Source organism: Saccopteryx bilineata, chromosome 4 (assembly GCF_036850765.1).
Source record: "Saccopteryx bilineata isolate mSacBil1 chromosome 4, mSacBil1_pri_phased_curated, whole genome shotgun sequence".
Lineage (NCBI taxonomy): Eukaryota > Metazoa > Chordata > Mammalia > Chiroptera > Emballonuridae > Saccopteryx > Saccopteryx bilineata.
This window is the reverse complement of record NC_089493.1, coordinates 89117629-89132755: the sequence shown is the minus strand read 5'-3', so window position 1 is coordinate 89132755 and position 15127 is coordinate 89117629. Positions and strand designations below refer to the sequence as shown.

Below are 15127 nucleotides of genomic sequence, written 5' to 3'. Positions count from 1 at the left end.
GTACTCAAGTGTCAGCCCCAAATGGGGTTGCTGGATGGATCCTGGTCGAGGCACATGTGGCAGTCTGCCTGTCTCCCCTCTCCTCCCCTAAAAAAAATTGCCAGGTTAAAAAAATTTAAAGGATTAAGATGTGGGAAGCAGTGAAATAAAATGAAAATATTTTTTTCACTTTGATTTGAATTTCCTTTGACTCAAACTTTTATGTTGCTTTTGAGTTCTACCATTTTTTTTCTATCTCCCTTTATTTTGGAGTGCCTATATTAGACTAAGAGTCATAAAGTGATGAATTCTCTCCCAGTTTAATAGTTGGGAAGAGATAGGTAAATGGAGTCAATATTAGAATGTGAGTCAGAAGAGCAAATTCAGTCTGGTGTCATTATTTTTATGGGACACACAGTGTAATCACCTTAAGTAGAGGTTTGTTGATGGCATCCAACTCACTGACTGTTCAGAGACTGGTGACTCATCTTTTTACCCATCAGATGAGTATTTTTCTCTTATTACTTGCATTTTGGCCAATTATGGGTTTAAAAGCACTTTTATTCAAGGTTGGAGAAATATAAAATGTGGGCTGGTTAGCTTCAATTTTTTATCAGGTGTTCTGCTAAAAAATTTACGGGGAAAATTGAAGTAGTGCAATAAAATTAATGTGGACTACTTGTGGATTTAATTGAATCAGTTGTGCAGTCAGTTACTACGACAGTATCTGGCAATAAAAGATATGCATAGTGCTCGCTTTGGCAGCACATATACTAAAATTGGAACAATACAGAGAGGTTTAGCATGGCCCCTGTGCGAGGATGACATGCAAATTTGTGAAGTGTTCCATGTTTTTGAAGGTCAACTGTAATTGAAAAAGAAAAGATACTGCATAAATGTTTGAAGGTGATTCAGATTTCCTCTCTAACCCAGCAGTTATGCACATTAGTTTTTGATTTTGGTATTTATTTTAGCATTTATTTATAACTTTAAACTTAGCATAGTTTGGGGCTCATAGGTTGGTTTTCTTTTTCTTTTTGTAGTTTGTTTGCTTATTGATTTCTTTTCTTTCTTTTTTATTTAGTGAGAGGAAGAGAGGCAGGGACAGACTCCCACATGCACCCTGAATGGGATCCACCCAGCAAGCCCACTAGGGAGCATGCTCTGCCCATCTGGGGTGTTGCTCCATTGCTCCTCAACCGAGCTCTTCTTAGCACCTGAGGCAGAGGCCATGGAGCCATCCTTGGCACTCAGGGTCGACTCGCTTCAATTGAGTCATGGCTGCAGGAAGGGGAAAAAGAGAGAGAGAGATAGAGAGAGAGAATGAAAGAGAGAGAGAGAGGGGTGGAGAAGCAGATGGGTGCTTCCCCTGTGTGCCCTGACTGGGAATTGAACCTGGGAGATCCACACACTGGGCTGATGCTCTACCACTAAGCCAACTGGCCAGGGCTGCTTACTGATTTCTTAAGTGGCTTGTTTATCTGTGATTGGTTTCTTGGGAGATCACAATTGTCACATCTTTGGATAGTGCTTACATTTCTTCTCTCTCTGCTACTGACTTATTATTTTCTTTTCACATAGCATAAGCCTGAGAAGAGCTGCCGTGCTTTCTTCATACATGTTAGAGTGGGGCTATATCGGTTTACTTTTGAGAGGTGGAGTTCATTCTGTGGTCATAAAATATTAAGACTATCCTCTAGGTAGGCTGACCTTGGGATGATTCTAATTTTAGTATGCTGCCTTTTGTAAATAAATATACAACCCAGGAAAAAATATCGCTAGTTTGTTAGATGTACACATCCCAAACTTTCTAGATATTGCCAGATTGCTCTCCAAAGTAAAGATGAAATAGAATTTAGAGTTTAAAAAGAAAAAGTCAAATTGTGATGACTAAATACTTGACCTTTGGATTGAAACTTTGTTGCAGAGCTATTTATATTATACTGGGCTGTTCTTGTGTTATTGACTCTTCTATCAATTTTCTTTGAAGAGTGGCATCATTTTTATTAACTGAATGGGTTAATGAGGGTATATTTGTGCAATGGTAAAACATCAATAACTGCCCTGGCCGGTTGGCTCAGTGGTAGAGCGTCGGCCTAGCGTGCGGAGGACCCGGGTTCGATTCCCGGCCAGGGCACATAGGAGAAGCGCCCATTTGCTTCTCCACCCCTCCGCCGCGCTTTCCTCTCTGTCTCTCTCTTCCCCTCCCGCAGCCGAGGCTCCATTGGAGCAAAGATGGCCCGGGCGCTGGGGATGGCTCTGTGGCCTCTGCCTCAGGCACTAGAGTGGCTCTGGTCGCAATATGGCGACGCCCCGGAGGGGCAGAGCATCGCCCCCTGGTGGGCAGAGCATCGCCCCTGGTGGGCGTGCCGGGTGGATCCCGGTCGGGCGCATGCGGGAGTCTGACTGTCTCTCCCTGTTTCCAGCTTCAGAAAAATTAAAAAAAAACAAAAAACAAAAAAACAAAAAAACATCAATAACTGATTTGAATTTCTTCCTCATTAATTAGTTACAAAATACTTATTTTATCTCTTAGCATTTGTGGCTACCAAGTAAGAAGCTGTATGTACAGCATTTAAAACATTTTTAAAAATTAATTTACTGGTGTGACATTGGTTAATCAAATTATATAGGTTTCAGCGGTACAGTTCTATAACACATCATCTGTATATTGTATGTTCACCACCCCAAGTCAAGTCTCCTTCAATCACTATTATCCCTCCTATATACATGAGGTTGGCCAAAGTAAGTTTATAGTTATTTGTATGGAAAAATAATCATAATATAAGAAGCAACTATAAAACTACTTTTGCCCACCCCTCTACACATATACATGTATGTATATGTGTGCATGTATACATATGTATGATTACGCATTCCAAATGACTTATATCACATGTCTAAAATCCACCAATTGATTGAAAATCTTTAATGTTGTGCTTCTTTATGCAAGAGACAGTCATGCTATCCTATGGGATCAGGAAGTGCAGTCTTCTAAAAGTTACCCCAGTAGGAGTTGATAGATGAGGGGGAGGTAGGTTTCAGTGAGCCAGCAGCCATCCCAGCACATACCAACTATTTGGCTGATCTCCCTCAGAAGTTGGGATGACTCTGGTATAGCCATTATTGTCCCAGGGGAGTTGTCCAACAGGGGCTGCTCCAGAGAGAGAATGTGGTTAATGCATTTTTAGATTCCTAAGGGGAAAAGCATCATGACATTTTGATGTGTGGAGAACCATTTTATCCCTTACTGCTATTCTCAGCAGCCTCATAATCTAAATGTATTTTTGTTAAGATATTTCAGTTTAGTAAGGATTTCTAGCACTTAAAAAATTGTAAAAGCTTAAAAATATATGATCAAGACTTGGTAGTGGTGATTTAATAGCAGTCAAATTCAATTTGACTACTGTACTGAGATTTGACCTCTTACCCATATGTTATTGCTTTGTTTCAGAACAGATCTTAGTAATGAGCTATTGTCAGAAATAGTTTCATTTATTTTCTTCTCCTTCCCCTTCTCCTTCCCCTGCCCCTCCCCCGCCTCTCTCCTCCTCCTCCTCCTCCTCCTCCTCCTTCTTTTTTTTTTTTTTTTTTTTTTCCAGAGGACAGCTTTTCTAATTCTTGAAGTATTAAAGTAGGGTTTGGGCTTGGGAGAGGGAGTGGTCTTATAGGAATTTGCAGCGGAGGAGGCAACATTGTTGAGATATGTATTTGGCCAACTTCTTTTTTTTATTTTAATTTTTTTAATTTTTATTTTTTACAGAGACAGAGAGAGAGTCAGAGAGAGGGATAGACAGGGACAGACAGACAGGAACGAAGAGAGACGAGAAGCATCAATCATCAGTTTTTCATTGCGACACCTTAGTTGTTCATTGATTGCTTTCTCATACATGCTTGACTGTGGGGCTACAGCAGACCAAGTAACCCCTTGCTCAAGCCAGTGACCTTGGGTGCAAGCTGGTGAGCCTCACTCGAACCAGATGAGCCCACGCTCAAGCTGGTGACCTCGGGGTCTCGAACCTGGGTCCTCCGCATCCCAGTCCGATGCTCCATCCACTGCGCCACCGCCTGGTCAGGCTCGGCCAACTTCTATATTAGGCTGAATAACAATAACTACCTTAATTTGGGGTGGAGGGTGTAGATGAGATATAGGCATAAATACGTGTGTTAAAATAGTTCTTATTTATAGAACACCTGGCTGTACAATATTTTATTTAATCAAGATAACCCTTCAAAGTCAGTATTGGACCGTTTATAGATGAAGCAAATTAAGCTCAAGGAAGTTATTAATAGATGACTTACCTGCTGTCATATAACTAGTATGTAATGGAATTGTAGTATGAGTTCCTATCTGTCTAATTCCAAAACCTATTACTGTTCTTTATACTGAACTGTTGCCTTTTGCAGAATGCTTACAATTGGCTGTGCAGTGATAGGCTCTTTGAGTATATTCTATAGAAAATAAGTCATTAAATAGTTTGGAATAGTTATGTCTCACCCGCCCCCTGTCTTGTAGTAGAAACAAAACAAAACAAAAAATTATCTTTGTTAAATAGTTTGGTGCCTTTTTATCTGGCCATGACAATGGGAATATTACTCTCCTTACTTGCTACTTGTTTCATTTATACTGAAAAATATGGAAAACAAAATATGGATTTATTTCAACTCCCTGACTTGTATTATTATGACAGTGCCTCAGGAGTTCTAATATGGAAATGCATTTTTCACTGCTGATAATTATTAACTTGAGCAAAAAGATAATTATGTGTTAAACTGTGTGTGCTGTGTATGTGCAAATGAAATTCATCAGCTTCATATTAGGAAAATTGACAAGGCATCCCTATTGTTAATATTTTCTTATTACTTTTAAGATGTCTTATTTAGATAATCTACTTCCCGTAATTTTGGGAGAAAAATAAAAAATGATTTCTGCCAGGGCTTGGAAAAAATTGTAATTGTAATACAGTGGTCCCTTGTCTATCGCAGAGGTTAGGTTCCGGAACCCCCCATGATAGGGGAAAATTCACCAAGTAGTGACCTTATATTTATTTTATTATTTATACATAGTTTAAGGCTTTAAACCCTCCCCACACTCTTATAAACCTTTCCCACACTGTTATTAACCTTTCCCACACTCTTATGAACACTTCCTAAGCTCTTAAACACTTTTCTATACTCTTAAACGTATGTAATTTTAACAACATATGAAATTCTATATGGATACTCACCAGTGAATATACTACAACTTGAATGATGGTGTTTTAATTAATATTTTTAATATTATTTTCAATTTTTTAGGCTAGAAAATGCTTACTTTACTGCAACAATAATTAAAATAATAAATATATAAAAATACCTATATACTGCAAAATCCCATGATATAGTGAAAAATCTGCGATACAAAATTAGATATATACAATTTAAAAGTCTGCGATACAGTGAATCTGCGAAAAGTGAACCATGATATGGAAGGGATGACTGTATTCATATATAAATTCAGGGTTTTGTTTTTGTTTTTGAGAGAGACAGTGGAAAGGAGACAGAGGAGAAGCATCAATTTATAGTGTGTCACTTTAGTTGTTCATTGATTGCTTCTCATACATGCCTTGACTCAAGCTGAGTCAGTGACCCCTTGCTCAAGCCAGTGACCTTGGGTTCAAGCCTGAGACCTTGGGATCATGCTGATGATCTTGTGCTCAAGTTGGCAACCCCACGGTCAAGCCAGATGAGCCTATGCTCAAGCTGGCAACCTTGGGGTTTCAAACCTGGGACTTCAGAGTCCCAGGGCAGTGCTCTATCCACTGCACTACCATTGGTCAGATCATAAATTCAGTTTAATCTCAGTACACCATTGGGTATTTTTGCAACTTGATGATCCCCATTTTAAAGTGAGAGAGTACTTATTTGCAAAGTGTTTCTGAATCCCAGGTTAATCTTTTTAGTTTTGATTGGAGGCTTGAATGAAGCTAGTTTTTAGTGTAGGCTAGTTTTAACTATATAAGAGCTGTATATGGATTTTTCCCTTATATTTTGACATCAGAACGGTATTGCAAGTTAATAATGCTGTGATTTGCCTAAGATGTAAACTGGGTTTCAGAATTAGCTAAGGTACTTGCCTATACCTATACTTAGAGCAGAAAGTAATTGGGGCTCTCTCTGTTTTAAGCTGATAATGACAAATGGACCACGTCGTGGGCCAAGTTTTATCTTTAGACCTCTGCCTCTTTTTTCTCTGTGGCACTCCCTTTTCCTTCCCATTTAGGTATTTGACTACCTGTTTTAGTGCCCAAGGCTTTTATACACTCATTTATGTTTTGCCTGCTCTCCGGCTGTCTTCAAGGAAGCCCATATTTGTACGTTTAATATTCATGCTTACTGCTCATACTGTGGTCAGCAGGCCACAGCTGGAAAAATTGGAGGGAGTGTTGCTTGAGAGGCAGTCCATTTGGAGTGTTCATGTGCAGGACTATACTAGGTAGGAACCATTACATAAGTAAAGAAACAGGTAGAGTGAAATCATTTTAGAGCAGGCTGCTTAGTGAGGTCCTTAGTGAGGTCTTGTCAAGTTAAGACCTTCCCAGTGCACTGGTATTTGAATATTTGAGAGGTATGCTGAGAGATACTATTAAATCTGGTCTGTGTGGGAGTATGCATGTCCGTCAGCTGTATGGTATAATTTCTAAATAAAAATTTGCTGCTTCTGATGGAACTTTAAAATCATGTATCTTCAGCACTACATACTTGAGTTTCTTATACCTAGTCACCACTGTGCCTGGTCGCTAGGAGCTGTACTAGTTTTACAATGGGATCATTTAATAAAACAACACCAATTCAACCAGAATATTTTAAGTCTTCTCCTTGTTATCCTTATCCTTTTTTCTTTCAAACTCAAAATCATAGTGAAAAAGTGAGCTTCTTCTTGTTTTGAAACCCAGAGAACAGAGATTAAGAAATATCATTGCATAATGCATAACTAGACCAAGTTAGTGATCACCTGGATCAGTGGTAGTCAACCTGGCCCCTACTGCCCAGTAGTGGGCGTTCTAGCTTTCATGGTGGGCGGTAGGGGAGCAACCAAAGTATAAATAAAAAGATAGATTTAACTATAGTAAGTTGTTTTATAATGATTTATTCTGCCAAACTTAGCGAAAATCTGACATAAAGTACTTGGTAAGTAATTATTATTATATGCTTTAACTTGCTGTAACTCTGCTTTATAAATTTTATAAAGTAAAGTTACTTCCCTACTTTATAAATCACCATTACTGTGGAACCGGTGGGTGGTTAGAAAATTTTACTACCAACAGAGATATAGAAGTGGGCGGTAGGTATAAAAAGGTTGACTACCCCTGACCTAGATGGTTTCTTTGAATACAAGTCTTAAATCTCTTGCATTGCTCCTGCTCTTCTACAATAATAACCAGCAGTTGACTTAAGAAAAATATAGAGCCACATATAAATTGCTTTTTTCTTGACCACTTGAGGTCTCTGTTGCTTCTCTGAAGTGCCCTTTAAGATTCCCAACAGTGCCAAAGTCACTACTCTTAGCTCAGTGAAGTTGGTATATTTTGAATTTTTGGTGTCTTTTTCTTTATTCTTCAAGGAGCATCATAGAATGTACACCCTGAAACAAAACAATCTCAGATATCATTTGGTTCCCATCTTTCACTTTTTAGATGAGGAAACTAAGACTCATATAGTTGGCTGTATAGATATTTGTTGGAGATGAATTGCTCAGATAATTATCTTTTCTGTAGGTCTATATACAGTGTGGTTTCTAATCATAGCAGTAGACACTCTACTGGATTCTAGTTTTTGTTTTGGAGAGGAATTTTAGTTGATTCCTTTGGAGTAAACTATTATCAGATTGGTATATATGTAGAAAGGAAGTAGAGTTCAGTTTTTTTTCCCCAGAGTTAAAAATTAGAAATATTCTTAAGTGTGTAGACTTTCCTAAACAGATTCACATAGGGTGAGAAAGAAACCTGGAGTATTATGTAAGCCTAAAGGTCCTGTCTATTGTCTACTTTTGATCTGTCTTATTCTAGTATATGTGCTGCCGAAGCGAGCACGATCTGTCTTATTCTGATAACCCCTACTCCCTGTTCTCCCCTGGAATGGACACATATGTATCTCTTTCCTTTGTTCATTTTCCATGTTTGTTTTTGTTAGACTTGGGATTCAAGTTATTATTCATGTTTGTAAGTTATATCCTTCTAATATTTCTTGGATATGGGAACCCCAGAAGGGAAAAAACTGAGACTAATTTCCTTATTTATCAGGCTCTTTAGGGACCAATTTAATTTTTATTTGGTATTTTTGTTTCCAATTTTTTGATTTTTTTTCTTTAATCCCTTGAGAGAACTCCTCTGTCCACATGGATATACAATAGTTTAGTACCCCAGGTAGTCTGGTATCACATGTTCAGAGGGTGCTTGGGAAATAATAATACAAAAGTACCACTTGGCAATGGAATACTATGGGGACATGAAAAAGAAGGAAATCTTACCTTTTGCGACAACATGGATGGACATGGAAACTATTATGTTAAGTGAAATAAGCCAGGCAGAAAAAAAATATGATATGACCTCACTCATTTGAGGAATCCAATGAACAATGTGAACTGAGTAAGGGAATTGAGACAGAGGAGAGATCAAAGGGACCAGAGGAAAAGAGGACAGAGGGAAGGGGGATGATAGGATGGGATAAAGCTGAAGGGAAGGGGGGAGGGCATAATGGGGAGGGGGTCAAGGAAGATGTTGAGGGGAATAGGGGGCGGGGGGATGCATTCGGGGCAATACTATACTAGAATCTATGTAAACACAATAAATTAAAATCAATAAAAAAATATATTAAAGCAAAAAAAAAAAAGTACCACTTGGTTCAGAATGCACTGGTTCTCTGCCTAGAGAGGGCTTTTCTTCTCTCATTTTGATCCCCCCATTTTTCTGGACCAATTAATTTGTAGTTTTATACTGGAGCAGTGAATTTTGAATTAGTCTTTCCAAAATAAGCCTGGCTGCTTTAACAGGGGGGATTAATTTACCCGAAGATTATATTTTTGGAAGATCCTATTTTAGAGTATAATAGAGAAACTGGGATTCTCTCTTTGTAGAAATAGAGTTTCAAGGTTCAAAATTTTACAGACATAACTATAGGGATATAATGAAAAGGAAAATATGCATGGACCACCTTTTCTTTCAAAATGTCCTTGAGAGAGAGAGACCGTGTGAATTGTGCATGGTGAATCCACTGGGTTGGGATACAATAGCCTGACTCTTAAGTATGCTTATTATAGCCTCTTAACGAGAGAGAATATGAATGTATGACATTATTGTGATATGCAGTATTCTATGTGCTTGTGAATAAAGGCAAGGGGAGGAGGCTTGTTTGACTCTGTCCTACCTTCAGCATTTGTTGAAACGTTGATCAGGTGATCTTTTCTTGGTGGCAGTATATGAGAAACAATATCTTTCAAGGCGAGAGTATTGGAGCTCACTCTCAATTGTGATCCTGAAGGCAAGCTTTCCTGTCTCAATGTAAGAAGTCCAGCCTGTGTTAATTGCTGTAGTTTTTGTTTATATTTTGTTTTTTCAAGGGAATGGGTGGGTCTTCTGAACTGTTATTAGAGTGAGGAGATGCACATTACTTTCTTTTTTTTAAAATTCAGTGCAAGGAGGGGAGGCAGAGATAGACTCCCACAAGCACTCTGACAAGGACCCACCCCACAAGCCCACTAGGGGGTGATGCTCTGCCTATCTGGGGTGTATCTCTGTTGCTCAGCAACTGAGCTCTTTTTAGTGCTTGAGGTGGAGGCCATGGAGCCATCCTCAGTGCCTGGGGCCAACTTGCTCCAATTGAGCCATGGCTGCAGGAGGGGAAGAAAGAGAGAGAGAGAGAGAGAGAGAGAGAGAGAGAGAGAATTGCAAGTAGGAAGGGTGGAGAAGCAGATGGGTGCTGTGTGCCGTGACCAGGAATTGAACCCTGGACATACACACACTGGGCCAATGCTCTAACATTGAGCCAACCAGCCAGGGCCTGAGATGCACATTTCAACCTTCTTTGGTACTGACTTGAACCAGGAACACATCTTTTCTTTTTTTAAACAGGATATTAACCTTGCTACATTAGTTAGTGCTTTTGTGACCACAAGTTTAGGTATCTCTTTTCTACATAAGAAATCACTGTTGAGAGTCGGTTTCCTACCCAAGGGACCTTGTAATATTGATTATTTTCCTTCTATCCAGGATGTTACTACACCACAGGAAGCTGACACAGAGGGAAGATAAAATATACTAGCCTGTGGTTCTATTGTCTAGGATATTTGTTTCGTAAGTTCAGTTTCCTATCTCAGGATAGGAAAAGTACAATAAATATATATATTTTTAAACTTTGTCTCTTATCTTGGTATTTACATTTATTTAAAGTATTTGTAATAAAGACAGTTGTGTATTATGGTTACAGAAAAGATCCTTCTCCTGATACTTTAAAACCTTAATAAAGATGTATAAATTATAATTAGCTCCTAAGACACTTATCTCAAGTACTGCCCACTGGAGTTTTTCTTCCCAGACCTATTTATGGAGGGACCATGAAAAATATCCGATACAAAAAATGGCAAAATTGGTATTTGTTAAAGCTGGATGGTAAGTACATGGGTGTTGGTCATGTTTGAAATAATTTATAATAAAATACTTACAAACCAATAGAATCTCAAGAATATATTTCAAAATATTTTAAAGCACTTAAGGGGGAAAAGGGCCTTGCTCAATTGGGAAATTGGGCTCAAAATAGGAATCATTTGAGATTTTGGAATAATAGTTATGAGACTTCTTTAGTATGCACGAAACAGTACTGGAGATGATCAATGAATGGAAATGAATAATTTATTATATAATTATAATAAAGTATTACATAATAAATTATGACATTTTTGACATGTTATCATGTCATATAAATTGTGACATGATATTTTCTTTTGAAAAAAAATGTTGCTTTTCTTCAATATATCCTGCTACATATAAAATTTAGTTATATATGGTTTGTAGTTTAAATACTTACCTCTGTCTCACTCTCAACATCAAATAAATTACAGAGCCCACAAACCTGGAATCAGCTAAAAGCAACTAAAATGTTTGGCCCAATCTTATAGATGAAAAAATATTATAAAGGGGACTTTGTGGTATTTCTAACAATTGAGTTCTGTTGACTTCTTAGACTGAATTCTGACTCCTAGTATGACAAATTTTCACTGTTTTATTCCCATGTCTTACTTTTTGACTGCAAATGATGTAATTTTCTCAGATTTCTTAAATTTTTAGTTACTTTTGGATATTCTAACCCAAATTATAGGTGTTTAGTCTTTGCTTACAAACTTGTAATTTATTCAAGTTGTAGGACTTGGTTGCTTGATCATTGTTGAGAAACAGAATAGCTGAGGAGTTTTCTGCATCTCTAAGCACACTGTTTTGCAACCTGGGCCCACAAGGGCTAGTAAAAACAAGTGCTTCATGTAACTCATCCTAGGAATTTTAAAGTATTGCTTATGTCTATATGGAATCAAATGCAGCTGTCAAAATGCAGAACACCTGTGTGGATCCTCTAGCTGGCAGAACAATTACAATGAATATACCTTAGGAGCCAGTTCAAGAAGTGTCCAGAGGGGAGAGCAAGGAGAGATGGGGTGAGTAAGGGGCCTTCTAGCTAGCAGGGCTATAGGCTTTCCATTTCAACCCAACCATGTTTGATTTACTTTTATGTGCTTTATATATCTTGATGTTTGATCTAAGATCTTGTTTAAAAGAATGTAATACTGCTAACAATGATGGGATATCAAAGGTCCAAATATCTTGAGTTGTGCATACCAGTATCAAACCCCAGGTTTCTGTGGGGACTTAATGCATTGATCCGCATGCCTGAGCATCTCTAGAGATTGTAGTCGGCTCATCCCAAAACATATGTTGATGAATTCTAGGATGACTGCTGGCCTACTTCGATGCTTTTCTTACTTTAATTTCTGAGAGGATGAGGTATGGCGTAAGCTTTACTTTGAAAGAGTTTACCATTGTTGGCATAGATTTAATGAATAAATCTGATTAAGTGGCTCTGACACTCAGAAGATTTGACTTGATACTTGTATAGATTCATTCTTCACTCAGAGGGAGAGAATATAGAATAATTGTAAGATTTTTAAAGTCTGTCACTTTCCCACTCTTATCTTTGAGGAGAAGCTGATTGTAATATTACTTCAGTTTCTCCTGCAAAATTCTTTTTCAAATTCTACTGTAGTCACTTTTTAATAGCAGGACCAATTTAGATCTTTTTGGACCATTGATGAAGTTCTAGATCACAATGTTATGGCAAATGGTGATTTTCATATGTCAAATATAGCAAATAAGGGATAAAATTTGCATCTAAATTTGTACATTTCATATCATATAACGTACTTAACAGATCTGATGTCTTTTTTTTTTTTTTTACTGAGACAGAGAGAGGGACAGAAAGATAGGAATGAAGAGCAATGAGAAGCATCAATCATCAGTTTTTTGTTGTGACATCTTAATTGTTCATTGATTGCTTTCTCATATGTGCCTTGACCGCAGGCCTTCAGCAGACCGAGTGACCCCTTGCTCAAGCCAGTGACCTTGGGTCCAAGCTGGTGAGCTTTGCTCAAACTAGATGAGCCCACGCTCAAGCTGGCGACCTCAGGGTCTTGAACCTGGGTCCTTCCGCATCCCAGTCCGACACTCTATCCACTGTGCCACCGCCTGGTCAGGCCAGATCTGATGTCTTGATAGCCATTATTCCAGTATGACTACCCCAGAAAGTTCCCTACTTTGGAACTTTTCTACACTTGTCCTGTTTGCTCATAACTAGTGAATTGAAGCTGAGGTATATTTTAGGATCACTATTCTGCTTGTTTGATGAGACTGCACTTGAGAATGTATAGGGCATATTTTCACATTTATTTAACACATCTAACAACTAGTTCTGTGCTTACATTGGGAACAGACAAATCAATGAGATGTAGTTCTCATTCTTGAGGCCCTCACCCATGAGGATGCAGAGTTTGGTAGGCAAGATAAGTGCGTGAATAGGTTTCCAATGTAATGTAACAAGGTGTCATAAAAGAGTTGTGACTGAAGTGCTATGGAAGTTCCTAGGCATGAGAAACTCTTCTGTAGGTATGACTTACTGCAGGTTACCCAGAAATTCCTGCATGCAGAGGACTGTGACCTTGCAATACCTATGAAGGAAGACATGTAGCTGATGAAGGATTAAATAGAGTAGCACCATGTTATGTACTAAGCCCGATAGGTTTAGATGACTCACTCCCTAGCACGTTTAGATTATTACACCAAGAAAATTCTGTAACCATTAAAGATATTAGGTTAACTGGACTGGAAACTGTCTTTGACTTCTGCTACCCAAAAAAGCACATTATACATTCATATGATGATAGTAAACAGAAAGGCCACATATAGGCCATGTATACTGATGACAAAGTATGACTTCAAACTATGGGTCTATAAAAGTGGTAGTGTTTTCTGGTTGATCTGCATTCTTGAGTTATTTCACTAATACCTCCAATACCATGTGAAAAATGAAGTTTGGCAGGATCTTCAAACAACTGTTAAAGAATAAACTAGTAGCAATTAATGAGTACATAGGACTGGAAAAATGCTTTAAGAATTTTTGCCTTTCTCATATGCCATTGTTTCAAGCAAACTGTGTAACTATAGATAACAAGGTTTCAGTGTGGTTTGTAGCTATTCATGGAGTTATTATCCTTTAACACATCACCTATAATAGGCTCTGAGTCTAGCAGGTCTAAGACACAAATGACTGATGTTTTGAATCAAGGCTGTTGCCACTAATCAAAGGATAAACTGCACCTGTGCTCCGTGTGGAATGATTGGTGGCTCTGCTTTGTCCTTTGCAGCTAGAGCTGCATAAAAGATGCTAAAAAGGGGAGAGGTGGCATACGTGCGTGCATGTTTATAAGAAGAGCTCTTGTTCTGTCTCCTTTGTTAAGCTCTCAATAGAGTCTCAAAAAAAATTATTATTATTATTATTTATTTAATTTATTGATTTTAGCAAAAGAGAGATAGGAACATCAACCTGTTCCTGTATGTGCCCTGACCAGGGATCGAACTGGCAACCTCCGTGCTTTAGAATGACACTCTAACCAACAGAGCTATCTGGCCAGGGCAATATTACTATTTTTTTTTGCCAATTTTTGTTGAAGACTTTTGTAAAACACAATAGTTTTGCTTATAAAAGAGATGTCTCCTCTTTTATGAATTCATATTTCCTTAAGAGCCTGTTCCCTAGCTTCCTCCCTGCCCCCATTTTATAATAATAATTTATGTGCCACATACTAATTAATCTTTATCATAGGATTATTTTATAAGCTATCTTTAGGAGTCTCTTTCTCATTCAGAGAGATTCTTTCCCATTTCGAGTGTGTTGATAATGTTCTCAATTTCCTGAGTAGCATCAGCATTACTGTGTGAACCAAGGTGAAATTCTGCACCGATTCTTTCCTTCTCTAGGTTCCTTTTCCATTATTGTCTGGTTGCTTGCTGGCATTTTCCTTCTATTTTATCATCATCTGTGAATTTTATTAATGTGATATTTACTGCCACTTTTAACTTATTAACGGAGAAAACTGAAATGGTACTTTTATCTTTAATAGTTGATGCTGTAAAAGTATCAACTGCAGTGAAAGCATCTTTCATTCGGTTGCTGTCATGCGTCTCTTTAGTGCATTTGTAATGTGACTTGAAATGATAGTGCTCACATCTCATTTGCAGCTAGTTCACACTGACAGGATATAATCATCTGTTGATATCACAGCCACTTCTCTAGCTATGGATTGTGATGTCACAAACCAGAGATTATTCTCTCTCAGCAGGGAGAAGCTGGAGAAGAGAGGAATCTCCATAATGAACCATTGTCATTATTCAAATCTGGTCAATTCATGAAGAAAAGTAACCTCGATAAAGAACAAATATACCAGCTAGTTGAAATATATTGTTGGATTAAGCTTGAAAAACCTTTCCATTGTACTGAAATAGAAGAAAGTCTTTCAAATAGTTTAAGGAAAATTTGAAAGCTACAATAATGCAGATAGTAGTAAATTTTT

General features: G+C 38.0%; 1 protein-coding gene and 1 non-coding gene across 2 annotated transcripts in view; both read left to right on the top strand.

Moving 5' to 3' along the window:
* Positions 1 to 15127, top strand: part of AVEN (apoptosis and caspase activation inhibitor) — a 212545-nt gene that overhangs the window by 60323 nt on the left and 137095 nt on the right. The gene's annotated exons all lie outside the window — the stretch shown is intronic.
* On the top strand, positions 729 to 835 carry LOC136336937 (U6 spliceosomal RNA). Its single transcript, XR_010731671.1, has one exon. It is a non-coding gene; the product is annotated as a U6 spliceosomal RNA (small nuclear RNA).